General features: G+C 37.6%; 1 protein-coding gene and 1 non-coding gene across 18 annotated transcripts in view; both read right to left on the bottom strand.

Moving 5' to 3' along the window:
• The window catches only part of TP63 (tumor protein p63), a 300,778-nt gene that overhangs the window by 63,139 nt on the left and 220,702 nt on the right, over nucleotides 1-16,937 (bottom strand). The gene's annotated exons all lie outside the window — the stretch shown is intronic.
• On the bottom strand, nucleotides 3,828-3,914 carry MIR944 (microRNA mir-944). The gene has a single exon (NR_036019.1). It is a non-coding gene; the product is annotated as a microRNA mir-944 (primary transcript).

The following is a 16,937-nucleotide window of genomic DNA, read 5'->3' as shown; positions in this document are numbered from 1 at the left end:
TCGTTTTTAACTGCAAAATGCTGCTCTAATTTTTAAATTCAGTGGAGTAGAGATCTGGCTTTTCTATTTTTCCCTGGAAATAGATACCACTGTCTTAATTAAATGTTTTCAAGAGCTACCTTTATGCAAATATATCTACTATGCAATTTGTGTTTTCTTTAAAAAAAAAAAAAAGAGAGAGAAAATTGCTACCCTTGACATAAGATTACTCTTTCAGTGTGGTCTGCTTTTAGGAAGACAGGAAGCTGGAATTAAGAGTTTAGTATTGGATCTATTTTGTCAACGTGGACAGATTGGTAGGTCTCAAGTTCACTTCTCAATCTATAAAAAATAATGCATGAAAATACATATAAGTCCCCAGGTCACAGGGGAATTGTGAGTTCTACTGTTTGCAAAGCGTTTTGCATTCTTTGGGTAAGAGGTGTTGGGCTTGTTATGAAGACACTGTACTTACATAATCCTAAACATGCTCGTAAATTGGAAAGGCAGTTTTCAAGCCAAAGGCATAATGTTCCTTTACACTACGAATGAACTTGTTTATATGCTGGTCTGAGATACTTATTTGCTCCTACTCAGTCACCCTGTTTTCTTCTTGAGGCCATCACTATCATCACTGTTTCTTCCCCTCACTGTGCTGAATTTGTCATAGATAGAAGAGGGAAATGGAAGCAAAATTAAGTAATGAATGACAAAAGGCTTAAACTAAATGGAAACTCATTTTTCGACCTCATGGTGGTGGAGGCAAAGTGAGGAAACATGAAAGGAGAGAGAAGACCTTAGCAAATTGGATTCTATTTACTCTCTATCAGTAAGATACAAGGGAAGATCCAGTCTCACCTTTGCCTCTGCTCTCTTTATCTCATTAAACGTGCTTAAATTTGGACAGGCAAAAATGAGAGCTGTCAAATAGTAACCGATGCATAATAGTAAAAGTCAGAACACTAGTAGGAAGTGCTCTGCATCCAAGGATCACTCATCCCTAGACTTATAGCATAGCTCTCTATTCATTTGGTAGGTGACAGGTGTTGTCAGGTCTAGAAAGACACATAACTACTCTGCATCTGTGAAATGGGAATATTAATCCTGCATCCTGGAGAACTGTTACATGAACCAGTTCCCACAGTGTAAAGTGTCTTATGGAGTTTTTGACCTGGTACTCAACATATATTAACTACCAGTTTTATCTCTATCATCTAAATTTTGGAGTTGGTCATCAGTGGCCAACTCCTGACAGCATAATAATACACACAAGATAATAAGCATAACTGACTATGCGGCCAGAGGTTAAAATTTATGTCAAACTTCATGCTTTATTAAAAAATGAAGGAATAAGTCAAGAGCCTTTTATTTTACCCTTGCTTGCTGTGTCACTGTTGTAACTTTTAGGTTTAGCTGGCGAGCCGTCTCCTCCTGCAGCTATTGTACTTGAGTTGTACTACAGCTAATATAACCAACTAATGTAATGAATGATATATACTAAGGAAAGTTGGCCCTGAGTGACCTCCTTGGATTGAGGACTTTGTCTCTAACATCTGTCCATCTGTCAGTCCCTGGGGTTGATTATAAGAAGTACAGCATACCCCAACAAGCCCGATGCAGAGAAGTCTCAGGTAACTTCCAGGTTTTCCATTTGCCAGTCATTTAGAAAAACCCCAAGAGGATAAAAAAAATTAGGATGCTGACATCATCTGAAGATTCATTTCCCTCTATTAAAAGCATTATAGTGCCGGGCGTGGTGGATCATGCCTGTAATCCTAGCACTTTGAGAGGCCAAGGCAGGCGGATCATGAGGTCAGGCGTTCAAGACCAGCCTGACCAACATGGTGAAACCCTGTCCCTACTACAAATACAAAAATTAGGCGGGAGTGGTGGTGCATGCCTATAATCCCAGCTACTCAGGAGGTTGGGGCAGGAGAATCACTTGAACCCTGGAGGCGGAGGTTGCAGTGAGCCGAGATATCACGCCACCGCCCTCCAGCCTGGGTGACAGAGTGAGACTCCGTCTCAAAAAAAAAAAGAGCATAATAGCTTTCATGGCACATCAAGTTCTGGGACAAAAATTACACTGCCAGCTCTATGTGTTATAAATCAAAACCTACTACTTATCAGCCAAATACCACTTTAATTACAGTGTTCTTGTATTAGAGAAAGAAGATTAGGAAGGGTAGGAGGTCAAATGGTGCAGAATGGGAAGAGCTTCACGCTGCTATCATCAAATGAGCACCCGGCCAGAAAATCAGAGTCTGAACTCCACCATCTAGTAGCCTAAAGACTGGGGTTTGTCACTTTACCTGTGAGCTTCTGTGTCCTCATCCTCAACATGAAGATGAAGATAACAACACTGAACTTGGAGTGTGGTTGTGAAGCTCGAATGATATCATGGAAATGAAAATGACCTGTGCATATAAATGTATAAATAAAATCAGTATTTAAAAAGTAAGTTAAGAAATACCCTCACAGCAAATTAGAAAACTGTCTGCCTATTTAATCTGCCCTCTGCAATATATTTATAAAGTCAATCGATTAGATGGAAAATAAATAAGGATCAATAACCAACTCAAGTAGAAATATTTAAGAAAGAATGCAGGACCCAAGGAACCTCAAACAGCAGATTTAAATTATGATCCTCCAAATCAAAATTATAAGTGCTTTTGTTGTTGTCACAGATAGTGCAAGCCTGTTCTCACCTCATGAGACTCTGAACCCCTATGGGTTTTTATTTGAGGGGAAGTTGGCAGCATTGGCACTGGGAAGATAAACCACACCAACAACAGAAATACAGGCTGCCCTCGCAGTTACTACTTCTGGCCCATCTCATCCAGCAAAAGCTGGTAGAGGAACTTTGGTGTTTTTCCATTTCCCTAGTATTGTAGTGAGATAATTTTACACATTTGCAAACCTTAAATAATCCTACACAATTCCTTTGTGTTTAAATTGCCCTAGACCTTATAGGTGAGGTTTATTCTCCCTTTACGTATTCATTCCCTTCTTCAAACAATATTTACTAAATGTCTATATGCTCCCTTCCTCCTTCAAAGTCCCAAAGAAATTTATTAGTATCTTTGTTTTTTCTTGTGCCACATATTAATTTTTCTGTTATGATAATTATGGGCCTTTATTTGTCTTCCCTGCCAAGAGACTATACATTTCCAAATGGAGACCTTACCTTACCCATCTTTTACTCAAGTGACAGGCATAATAAAACAACAGCAGCAGCAACAAAATTGCATGTTATGTAAACAGAAATGATACTTGTGTAAAACAAGTAAATGAATATATTTGAGATAAGCATATCATTGTGGTTTGTGATGAAAACTCACTATGATGAAAGGAAAAGTGATGACTTTCAACTCCTGTTAGTAAACTGGAGGTTTTTCAGTCCAATAAAATTAATGCTGATATCCAATTTCCAATGGTTTCAGAATATACATTTTTTTTTCAAATTATATAGAATGAATTTTGTCTCTATCCCTTGCCATGAAAATCAGAGTTGCAGTAAGTCAAATGGAAGGTAGATGTTTTTTGTTTTGTTTTGTTTTTCAAACACACAAATTATCAATCTTTTGTATCAGGAACTCTGGCAGACTGTTACGAGGGTAGCTCCTGACTACAATTTGTAAAGGTCTAGCTTTTTTCACTAGACAGATTCTCCTAGTCAGATCTCAAATCTGAACTCCAGATATACCTGAACTGTGTTTCTGTAACCAACAGTCCAATGCTCTCTCACCAAACCCCCATTCCCCATCCTATTCCAACCCTACTAAATGACCATTGGCCTTTCTTTCCAGTGTTCAAGAAAATGAAGGTTACAGTGGAGCTAATACTTAATCCCAGACACAGCTCATCCGATGTACAATAATTTCTCTTTATACAATTTAAGAAAATATTGTATATCAGATGAGATGTGTCTGGAACATAAATACAAATTTACTGCAGAAAAATTGTTTATCTTGGTTGAAAAAAATTAAGGTTACATTGGTCTGGTAATTAAATAATTAAAAGGGCTAATATTTGAAAAAAACTGTCAGCAGTATAGAAATCTTTGAAACTGAATTTGTTAGTTGGTGAAAAAGTAACGGCAAAACCTGCAATTATTTTTGCACCAACCAAATAGTTAGAAGTGAAGTAAATTTTTATTTTTCTTTAAGAGCTCCAAACTTGCCAGAATCTTTTTCTCTTCTAAGTCCTCACCAGACTCTAGGCTTTTAGTACCCTGCTCCTCCAAATCTAGTCTCTGCCCATTCCGTAGTTCCAAAGCTGTTTCCACATTTTCAGTGAAATAAACTTTCATAGAAGCCATTCCAAATACTTCCAGTTATAACTCTAAAATAACACGTGCTGTTCTCCAGCTCTTCCACTTCCTTCCCTAAGATCTGAGACAAATAATCCAGTAGACATACAGGGAAAGTAGATTTTCTAAGAATTGATAGTTGGATGCTAACTTGTTTACATGGGTCTAGTTTTCAGAATAAATGCTTAAAACTCATATTTAGTGTCAATTAGGGCAGTCTCTGTAGTGTATTGCTCAGAAACAGCATGTTCAAGGCATGAAAGCAGGAAGAAACATTTAAATGATTTCCTGAATCCTCTTTTAAGAGGGTTGGGTCTTGGGTCTGTAGACAGGTGATTTACAGAGTCTTCTCTCTTGGTCCAGCTCCTATAGCTAGATTTGGTAATATGGTATCTGCCAAGATTTTTGAATCCTTCTTTGGGTACCAGTAAAAATAAAAGTACTTTACTATCAGTAAATATCATCTGTAATAAATTTATGGTCTTTAGTACTCAGCAAAAAAGAACAAAGAGATTTTATAATTCTATTCACTGAACATTCACTGAGGACCAACCACGAGTCAAAGGCCAAATACATTTTCCTAGCTTCTGATTTTGTAAAATGGTACTGCTATTTATAATAATAGCATTCATTTCATTACGCTCAAAACACTGAAGTGAAAGATGCTTCCATTTTCTTTAAGCTACTGTTAGATTATTTTCATTCAGTAAAAGGACGAAAGTGTTAACTTCCATACCACGTTAAGAAATAGGAAAAAGATACCAAGATTTAGCTCAATATGTTTCTTTTACAGATAAGAAAACTGAAGCTCAAAGCAGCAAAATGGCCTAGCCAAAGCCATCAAGCCAATCATTGGCTATTTGGGCACATTTCTTCCTTCTTAAACCAATAAATTTTTTACCCAAACATTTCTAGTGCAAGGCAGAGACATAGAGAATATAAAATGTTCTTTTGTCTGGCCAATTACAGGTATGTGGTTCTTCTCACAGTCAAAGCAGTAGGATAAATAGCCAAGACTAATCCTAACTAATGAAAGCAAAGCATGGCACCAAAAAGGCCCCAAACCTTGAGGAATATATCATTCAACTAGTTTCTTGGTACAGTCCTTATAAGAAGTACCTCTAAAACAAATGTCTAGAAAATGTTACAATGGTAGGAGTCAAAATAATCCCAATTACAGAAAATAGGTTTCTATCTCTAAAATATATACTGCGAAACCACCCCAAACCCCACACTCACCTCCTTTCCCCTTTGCCTGCCCATATCTCCATCTCTCTCTCTCTCTCTTTTTTTTTTTTTTTTTTTTTTTTGCTTGTTTTGAGATGGAGTCTCGCTCTGTCGCCCAGGCTGGAGCGCAGTGGCACGATCTCAGCTCACTGCAACCTCTGCCTCCTGGGTTCAAGCAATTATCCTGCCTCGGCTTCCCAAGTAGCTGGGACTACAGGCGCCCACCACCTAGCCCAGCTAATGTTTGTATTTTTAGTAGAGAAAGGGTTTCATCATATCAGCCAGGCTGGCCTTGAACTCCAGACCTCAGGTGATCCACCAGCCTCGGCCTCCCAAAGTGCTGGGATTACAGGCATGAGCCATTGCACCTGGCCCCCATATCTCTTATCTAAAATATTGCAACACCTTTCCAATTAGCCTCCCTGCTTTTAGTCTCCCTACCTCCAAACTGCTGCCAGTTAGCTTCCTCCAACAGAACATGATGTCATCTCCCAACTCACAGCCCTTCCATGTTTTCTTAATACTTGCAGGACTAGAGCCAAACTCCTTAGGGTGGTATTCACAGCCCATCTCAATCTGGCTCTGTGGACTTCTCTCTAGCCTCATTTCCTGCTACTCCTGTTCCTGCAAACATTCTATGGTCCAGGTATACCAAACTGCTTCCCACTCCTAGACCTACATAACACATTCATGTCTCCATGCCTTTACTTATCCTGGTCCCTCTACCTGGAGTATCTATTCTTATTTTTCCCAAGACTTTGCTTATCCTTGAAGGCCCAACTTTCAATGCAAAGTTTTCTGTGAAACTAGCAAAATCAGTTTTCTGTACTACATTCCACTTTGTTTAGGTAATAGGTATTATCTGAAAAATATTTGTTAAGCCAGCACTAAGACCCAGAGATGAAAGGTCAAAGCTATTGCCTCTGAACTCCTGAGTACATGTCTGTAAGGGGGAGCTGGTGGGGGGGTGGGTATCACAAGGCAAGTGTTCATCTACAATTAATGCTTCCAATGAGTTTTAAAGAATAAGTAGGAGTCTGCCTGGCAGACAGAGGTGGTGGTGGCTAGGGGAACATTCCAGACAGATTATAGCACCTGTCACACTAAATTACAACTAGGTTTATCAGTTTGCCCTTCTTGACTGTGAGCTCTTTGAAAAAGGGCTAACTTATCTATTAATATAATTACCCAATAGTGTCTAGCCTTAATAATAACTAGCACAATTTATCAAGGGCCTGCTCAGTGGCAGGAACTATATTACGGGCTTCATATATTGAACTTTCAAAAGCCTTCAATGGAGATTATTTTCACCTCACAGAAGAGAAAATTGAGTCTCAGAAGCATCAGGTCACTTGCCTAGTCAACCCAGCTAGTCAACTGTGGAGTTATATCTGTTTTTCTTCAATGTGTACCTTCCAGTGCTTAGACAATGCATTTTGAAACTAAAGGTGCTGTTCAGTGAACTCTAACATTTGAGACCTCATAGTATGGGGCCTTCAACTAAGCCTCAACAAACGCATCTTGGGACATGTGTGCACATGCATACCATACAAAATTACAAGGCACCAGTTGGAGAGATCCTATGAGAGCCATGCTATGCATCCTCTTAGTTATACCAGTTTCAGTGGTTAGTAATTCTGAAGCTTATAAGGAGATAAAACTGAAAATATTTCAAGCCAAAATTATTAATACTGAATTTTCATGTTGTGGAGCTCTACACATATCCTGAAACTTACTGATAAACAACCCTTTCAGTTTCTTAATTGGGGTATTTCACTCAACTCCTGACTTTGGAATAGTTCCTTCGTATTCTATTTTACGAATATTTCCCTCAAATAAAAACTGTATGTGTCTTCGAATGCCGCAAAGTTAAAAATAAAACAAAAAATATACACAGTATCCCTTCCTAGAGAGACTCATTGTGTATATCACGGTGTCCATAAAATCATTTTTAAAGTAGTATAAGCAAAAGGGAAGTTAAATTTCTGGATGTGGACTAATTAATGCCTTTTCCAAGAAGCTCATCAAATATAATCAACCTACCTTCATTTAAGAGACAAAATGCTTCTTTTGAATTTTCCAAGTCAGAGGATAACATTTGTCCTTGCCTTAGTCAATACTTACAGTGGGCTCAGTCAGCATGTAAAGATTTGGTTTTATGAACTAGAAAATTTTAATTACACTAATTTCCCCCATGGAAGCTCAAAAGATTCATTTAGCTAAAAAGAACCATAAAACTTTAAGTTTTAAATGTCCTTAATATTTTTCTCACCATTTCCTATTTTTTTCTTCCCTTTTCTGCCCTGTCCTCCATGTAGCTCACGTCCTTCTTCAGAGAAAGAAACAAGGAGCAAGAAGCCAGTGGGGGTGAGAGAGAAGGAGGGGGAAGGGTGGAGAGGCTGCAGGGAAGAGCAGTCTTTCTTGTAAACTCTGAATACTGGGTACAAATTACAGCGCATACCCCTAACTTTCTTTCCAAATGATGTGTTGAGAAGTACATGACTACCATAAAATATTACTTTTTTTAAAGCACGTGGATTTAAGAAGGTGCATTAGCACGACATAAGCAATGGCTGTTAAAAACAAGAGAGAAGGCTTCCACTATCTTTCCTAAAAGGTATTTCCTATTATGTGTAAATATATGATAAAGGGAAAGAATAGAGAAGACACAATTAAAAATCATGTTGTTTAATAGATACTGATATTATTTAAGCTTATTCTTTCTTATTGACTTCCATCCCCAATTCTGTTATTTTATTTTTAATCAAGTTTTGAGCAATACCTCTGGGTATTTTGAAGCAAATATCCATGTATTTCCCTTTTATTCTTTGCATAAATTCTCTATCAAGAACATTTAAAAACGTGGAAAGCATAATTTATTTTTGCCTGCTGCTGGATTAATCGGTAGACTCACGAATGATTGCAGATATTCCTAATACTTTTATATCTACTTCATATTGATAACCATTTTTATGTCACTTAGCTCAATATTGGCACTGCTCAAACTCCAACAGGGTGTATAGTTTAGCCACCACGCTGTCAATGTATATGCCTATTATATGAGGAAATAACATTTTAAGGTGATTCCTCCAAAACTTTATAAATCATTTTAAAAAATTAGACATGTTTGAACAGGCACTAACACACAAACAGGTCTTGGCTGTATCTCATGCAGAATAAGGGTTTGTTGCAGATATTCTCCTGCAAGCTCCATCTTGCCTATTACAAGAACATTCATCTCCCAAACACACCATTTCACCTTCTTTGCCAGAAGCAAAACAAAACACACGCACAAATCAGAGAGCTTTTATTACTATTATTTTTAATTCTGAAATTCTTCCACTTATTCTATATCCTTACAGAGGAGAGGAACCAAACATCTGATTTCTAAAATGCTGCTGTCTGATGATAGCTCAGTTTGCTTTCCCCCTGAACAAGCTAATGATATTAGGGGAGTCTAACCCATGTCGTTTTTTTTTTTTTTTTTTTTTTTTTAAACCTACAAAACCGATGCCTGGGCCAGCACTGACTCATAAAACTGCAGACATTAGCTCATGGCAATGATTCAGTCGTGAGAATTCTGACAAGGGCCTCTCCCTCCCTGGTGCTTTAAGAGGAAAATCGTCCTGAGTAAGTATGGCTTGTGATCTAGACACAAATGTTACTGTGTCTGTGATCAAGTATTATAAGGAAAGGGGCAGTGCCGTGTGACAGCAGCCACCCTAAGGAGAAAATCACTGTCTTCATAGGAAAACAGTTTCACAGCAGCCCCGGCACAGCCTAATTGGAAAAGTCCAGGCTAGGCGCGGTGGCTCACTCCTGTAATCCCAGCACTTTGGGAGGCTGAGGCAGGTGGATCACCTGAGGTCAGGAGTTCAAGACCAGCCTGGCCAACATGGTGAAACTCCATCTCTACTAAAAATACAAAAATTAGCCAGGCATGGTGGCAGGCACCTGTAGTCCTAGCTACTGGGGAGGCTGAGGCAGGAGAAGGCTCGAATCTGGAATGGCTCGAACCCAGGAGGCAGAGGTTGCAGTGAGCCAAGATTGTGCCACTGCACTCCAGCCTGGGTGACAGAGCGAGACTCTGTCTCAAAAATAATAATAATAATAATAAAATAAATTTTTTAAAAAAGTCCTACAAAAAGGCCCTGGGCTCCCACGGCCAGCCATTTCAATCAGCCCGGGAGAAAAATATGAATTTTATTCACTGGACTGCTTTGGTTTCTCCTCCAGGAGAGAGAAAAGGCAGGTTTCCTTTGAAAGGATCCTCTTGAAAGGATCAAGGTTTGGGGGGCTATTAGGCTTTTGGCATTTATTGCTAGGTGTGAGAGAGAGAGCATGAAAGGAAGTCTTGAGATTAGGCTGGATAAGAGTTATCTCACTGAACCAGCACCTTCATCTTGGACACCAGGTGAGAGGATACAAATGTTCATTTGGCAAGACAGAAAGCTGAAAGGTATACCTGCTGCCTCTATCCGAAGTCTATCATGCGGTTTGCATGATAGACTTCCTAGTTTACAAATCACTTTCACCCCATCATCTCATTTAATCCTCACAATAACCCTTCAGGATAGGTAGCATCATCCTCATTTTGAAGACAAGAAAACTGAGGCACTAGGGAGGAAGTGATTCGTTAAGGTCCCAGCTAGAGAATGGCAGCCAAGCCTTTAGGACAGACATGCTCTAGTAAAATAGCGAATCATTTTGGCTCCTTTTCTGACTCTCCATTCCTCCTCCCTACCTTTCTATCTAGCCCTTTGGAGTAGTGACTTCAGCAACTGACTCTTGCCCTATCTCACCTCTGTCCCTCCCCTGTTGAGTGAGCCACATCACCGACTGAGTGCTCAGCTCCACAGTGTGCGTCTGCACGCCGTGGCATTCTCCAAACTGCTCTCCTTTACTGCAGGCCCCTCCAACCAACCTCCATCTGCTGTCAGGTTAATCTACTTTATATACTGATCTGAGGAGGTGCTCAAAAAGTATGCAATGTCAGCACACTGCCCATGCGATAGAGTTAAAATGCCTTACCCTACAGAGGCTGGCCCATCCTACCTTTTAGCTTCACCCTATGTAGTTTCCTACATAGAACCACAGCTTCAGAGAGAAGAGTCACTGTCCCGGGGAAAGGCACAGAAGGCTTGCTGTGTGTTTTGATGTAGGCTGAGTCCACCGCCTGTCTGGAGAGTCTACTCTCTTCATTTAACCAATGGTCTGGCATAGAAAAGGTCAATTGCAGTCAATCTATATCTTTCTGGATGCACAAAATACTTCTCTTCTGGATGCACAGAATTTGAATTCAAGGGGAACTTCAGAGGCTGCTTGATTGTTTCTCTCATCTAAAACTTGAGTCAAGGGTCTCTCACTCTCTGGAGGTGGAGAACTCACCACCACTAGAGGCAGTGCAGTCACCCCTAGAGAACCCTGACCATTCATTTTCTGCTGCAATCTGCCTTCCTGTGGCTTCCCTTCTTACGTGGTTATCGTGTCTTTGGGGACATCTAAAGAAGTCTAAAATATCTCTAGGAAAGCTGGCCATAAAGAAGGAGCTCTATACAACTGATGAAGAGCGTTATCATTTTGTAGCATGAGTCCGAGTCATTTTGGGCTAAGGCTACAAAAATAAACAATGCTCCTTCCCAGGGCACTTTAACTTATCTCAAAATTGTGCTTCTGAAACAATTATTGAAGGCACTTGTACATCAGAAGTGTGCCTGGTAGTGCGCCTGGGTATAATAACTCAATGTTACAAGATAAATACTACTCATCTTCCTGGAACAACAATTTAAAAGACTTTTTAATGAGGGGAAGAAATACTTATATTGAAATATATATTTATATTTGAATGCAAAGTTGAAATAAGTTCTTCAGAAAGAAAATGATATGTCTTCTATGGACTATTTCAGATTAAATCCTCAGGATGCCTAATCTAGCCATTCATTTTCCTCTGCTCTTACTTGGGGTAAAAGTTTTAAAGTACTATCCTAATACATCACCTCTACTAGGCACCAGAGGCTAGAGCTACTTTATGGAGTAGATTTCCTGCTATGATTCTGGACAAATCTATGAATAAGGTAGGTTTAGTGTAAATTCTAATCCTAAATCTATGATCCATCCTAATAGAAATTACCATTTACAGGCATTGTTTTAGGCACTTTATACTTATTATATCAAATCCTACCAATAAACATTGTTACCTAGAGGAGTATCATCCCTATTTGAAAGGTGAGGAAGCCGCTCTAGAGACAGTGTTTAGCCCAACGCCATACAGCTAGAGAGAAGTGAAATTCAACCCCCCAGGTCTATCTGACCACGAAGCTGAATTCTTTCTCCTACACCCTCCAGTTTCCTTAGGCACTATTTGTTTGTCCTTTAGTAAAAGAGCCATAGTCCCTGCTTTCAAGAAGAGTCAGGATGTGCTAAATATCATATTTGTAATCTTCATCTTATAAAACAACCAAAAAAGATACACTGTAAGTATCATATGCTTTATATGATATCTCGTAATTAGCAGTTAAGGGGACATTTTCATTTTAAATCAGGAACTTATGGAAAGAAGATAATTCAAAGTATTGCATTTTTTGTTTCTGAAGTCTAAATTCCAATGTCAAATTAAGAAAGCAATAAATTAGGAGATAATCTATGCCCTACAACCACATGCCCAAATAACAACTTAAAAACAAAACTTCAAACCATTAGAAACAGAAAATCTGTTAGTTGGGAATGCTTTAAGCGAGGCTTAGGAAAATATAACCTCTCTCACTGTTCATATAGCAGTGTGGGCAGTACCCAGGCAACACTCTAATTCTTTCCCTTGTTGTTCTGAAGCATCCTCCATGTGGTAAGCACACTTGACCCTCTATTGAGACCAGTGACAAAAGATGACAAAGTAGCTGTGGCCATTTCTTTCTCTCTGGCTCTGGAGGAGGTGGAGATTACTGCAGTCACCAGGACCCTCAAAGGCAAACAGTATGAATGCAGGAATCAAATCTAAGCGCTGTGAAGTGAGGCTGTATTCTGAGTTAGTGCAAGGGAAACATACATTCAAAAGTAACCATAATAAAAGAATACTTCTAACAAGTAGAAAGAACATAAAAGTTAAAAATGCTTCTATATGAAAATACTGCTTCAATTACATCACAGCACTAACTACCAAAATAAAACCACTGCTAGTACACATGAATCAAAGGTCTTAATTTGCTATTGCTTTTTTTTGTTCTTTTCACTAAAATTCAAATAGATATTTAATGGGACCTTCCTTCCTGGAAGTTTCAAAGAATTTTAGAAAAGTATATACAATTACATATTATTCATTCATTAAGACCACCTAAAGTATTGGGTATATTTTGAAGAAAATGCACTGTTTTCAAAAAGCAGCAAGGCTTACTAGGCAAAGGAAAGTAAGACATCTTCTTTCCTGAAATAGTTCAGTCAACTCTCCTAAAAAGAAAACTGAAGGAAATAATAGCTATGTCCTTATATTTGGAAGCAAAAATACCCATGAGATTACAGAATGTAATAATCAAGGACTTGAAGATTATAGATAGATTGAATTTTAACATGCTATTTGAATTGGTTTGGGTCTCTTCCTCATATTAGAAGTTTATATCCATAAAAATATACCATCAGAGCTACAAAACCATCTTAGAAAACATCTAACTAACAAATGTAAAATGCGTGCATTGTACTTTTGTAAAAGGCTCCACTCACTAGTATCCAACAAACCATTTCACTTCCCCTTTCTCCTTTTGTCCCTTCTGATGATGCTCTCCCTATCTCCACCCCTAAACTCAAAGTGTCTAAGATGACAATTACACTTAGGTTGGGGGAGAGGTGTGAGAAAAGAGTCTATAAAAACTTAAAAGATTGTTCCCAGAGCCATTCTTATACCTACTAACCCCATGTCTACCATGCTTGTGCAAGGAGAGACATTATAACTGAAATCCATGCTGTGCTAGGTAAGAAATCAGTTCTGAAATATGAACGCATTGCGGAAACTTACACAAATGGTCGTATATTTAATTGCTTTTTGAAGAGAAAACCAGACTGCAAGAAGTCTATAGTTCCTTGTGGTTCTGAGGCTGAGTGAGTCATTTTCTTGTCCCCATCTACATCACTTGCTCTAGCTTTTACAGCAAAAGGTACACAGATGAGTTAATGTTTGCTAAATTATGTGATAATTCTCAGACGTAAAGTATAAATAACTGCACAATATGCCTTTGTTACATTTACATACAAAAGTATTCAATGTAGTCATTGACAATAGATAAAAGTAAAATAGGGCTGGGCGTGGTGGCTCATGCCTGTAATCCCAGCACTTTGGGAGGCCGAGGCAGGTGGATCACAAGGTCAGGAGTTCAAGACCAGCCTGGCCAAGATGGTGAAACTCCATCTCTACTAAAAATACAAAAATTAGCTGGGCATGGAGTCACGCGCCTGTAATCCCAGCTGTTCAGGAGGCTGAGGCAGAGAGTTGCTTGAACCTGGGAGGGGGAGGTTGCAGTGAGCTGAGGTGGCACCACTGCACTCCAGCCTGAGTGACAGAGTGAGACACTGTCTCAAAAAAAAAAAAAAAAAAAGGTAAAATATAATCCGTTACCTGTGAGTACTGTGAAAGAACAATCAAAATCTAAAGAATGAAATATCTTTTGGTAACTCTTGGATGTTGACAATTCTATTTGTAAAAGACTTGACTTAAGCAATATTAAAAATGTTTATTTGCCAAGTAGCTAAACTTAAAGGTAACAAAATTAGACTAAAGCATTTTATAAAACAGTGTAAACACCGCATGTTCTCACTCCTAGGTGGGAATTGAACAATGAGAACACATGGACACAGGAAGGGGAACATCACACACCGAGGCCTGTCGTGGAGTGAGGGGAGGGGGGAGGGATAGCATTAGGAGATATACCTAATGCTAAATGACAAGTTAATGGGTGCAGCACACCAACATGGCACATGTATACATATGTAACAAACCTGCACATTGTGCACATGTACCCTAAAACTTAAAGTATAATAATAATAAAATTTAAAAAAAAGTGTACATTTGCTTATACTTATATAACTTCAACACAGCCTGGGTGGGAGAATAAGCAAAGCAGAAAGAGGTTACTTTCTTACGTGTCTTAGTTCAAAAAGAGATTTTTAATCATCACAATAAGGATACATTTTCTAGGCATCCATTCTAACTATGGGAATATAGAAAAAGTTATTCCAAATTCCTACTATGAAAACACTTTCTATTTTTACCTGTTGGTCAATCTGCTTTATCTATCAACTATCCACCGTCTTCCAAATGCTTTATTCACTAAATCCATGGTTTTGTATAGAAAGGTTATAAGAAAGGTGATAAACTTGAATTGTGTTTAAAGACAAACTCTGGGTCTAACACATAAATCATGTTCTCAAATTCCTTTTCTAACATCAAGGCAAAGGTCTAGAAGTTTCCCCATTAGCAATTCAAACTCTTCTCATATCTAGCTGCCTTTGAGGACCCTTTATTTCCTCAAGACTGCTCTGTTTTGGGGAGTGGGGTATCAGGCAGGAAGAGTAAATACACTCCAAAACTACATTTTCGAATTCAATCAGATACAGTTTTTTTTCTTACAAGCAAAATTCTTAAGTAATATCATTAAAAATGGATTCAATTGCTTAAAATGAAGACTGACCTACACTATAGAATTTTTTTGAGCATCATTCCTAGTAACAGGAATATATTATACAAGTATCCATTCTAATTTTCCTACAAAAATTTTGAGAAACATAGGCTTCTGAAATTATTCCCCATGAAATGGATCAAAATTATGGCATGTCAAAATGTTAAAAGTATTTATTATAATAGCAGTCAGTTCTAGATAAGTTTATAAAAATAACATTTTATAAGTAAACTTAATACATATATGTCAAGGCATACAAAATATTTAAGCAAACTTTATATGACAATGAGAATCATTTTGTTATTTCAAATAATTATACTGGCTTATGGTGGTAATAGCTTTGCTTTTATGACATAGAGTTAAAGATATCTATTACTTACTTGATGACAATACCTTGGTCAGAAATTTTATCCATAATTATGACACTGTTCTTATGGGAAAACATGATTTTTCTTTCAAGAATACAAAGTAGGAATAAAAAGAATTTTCAAGGCAATTTATATTAACTCCAGGGCTCTATATACATTTTTATATTTTATAAATATGAAAATCTCAAATGAACACACAGTAGAAGAAAAAAGTAAGGCAGAAAGATAGAAGAAAGGAATATCTTTCAAGCCCAAATTATCAAATTCTAATTACTGTAAATTAATTCCATTGTTATTCAATTGGAGTAATATATTTATAATTATATATATCTAAATGTGCATATTTATTTACATTTAAATATGTATTTACATTTTTTAAATGGAGTAAATTTTTCTTCTCATGACCCAGTAAAGATGATTGCATTTTAAAACTTTTTACTGGTTCTGCAAAAATGTTACCAATAAAACACTGAAATGCTTTTAAAAAAATAAAGCTGGTTAACAGATATAAGATTCAATTAAACATTTTTTAAGAAGAAACTCTTTTACATCAGAAAAAAATTATGTGTAATTTTTTCATCCCATAAGAATGTCTAGGGACTTATATATTTATGTTATTTTATTTCATGTCTTTGTAGAAACAAAAAACCTCAGAAAACTGCCTGAATTGTAAGCATCGTTATGATACAGATTCAAGCAAGTAAATCTAAAAGCAAAAATCCAGGATGAGATAATAACATATTATGTTTTTAGAGCTTCATCTCTCAGGCTCCCAAAGCACTTTATAAACTTTAATTAAGCCTCACAGCAATCTTGCCAAGTAAAAATTATAATACTCATTTAACATACGGACAGAGACAAAAGACCTGCCCCAGTTCATATAGCTTGTTAGTACCCCAAAGTTGTCCTTCTGAGTCCCGTATTCTACTTAATGAGTCACACTCCTCAGGAGCCTGTCAGATGTCTTCTCAAATTCAAATGAGAACCCTTAAGTAATCATTAGTCTTCTTATTTAATACAACTTGGAAACCACTCAAAGGAAAAGTCTTTAGAAATAGTCTCCTCAACTTATTCATTATAGTTTTTATAAGATTCAATGCAGATGATACTGGCTGAACAGCACATGAAGCAAAACAAAAATAAAAACTTAGGCATTAATCCAAGAAGGAACTCCTATTTAATCAATGAACTTGAAAGTTTGGTACTAACACAATTAGCAATTAAGGTCCCTGCTCTGTTTTCAGTCCTGTCTGATACAATAACAAGGTGGCAAGTTGTAGGGTTTTTTTTTTCCCCCACATGAATCTTCATTATTAAATTCAGACTAAAATGAGAAGTCTCATTCTATCTGTAAAGTCAGAATCCCTCCCTAATTTACCTCACAAAAAATTA

This window comes from Pan troglodytes, chromosome 2, assembly GCF_028858775.2.
Source record: "Pan troglodytes isolate AG18354 chromosome 2, NHGRI_mPanTro3-v2.0_pri, whole genome shotgun sequence".
Taxonomy (NCBI): Eukaryota; Metazoa; Chordata; class Mammalia; order Primates; family Hominidae; genus Pan; species Pan troglodytes.
Note: the sequence above shows the minus strand (reverse complement) of the source record. Positions and strands in the feature narration are given on the sequence as shown.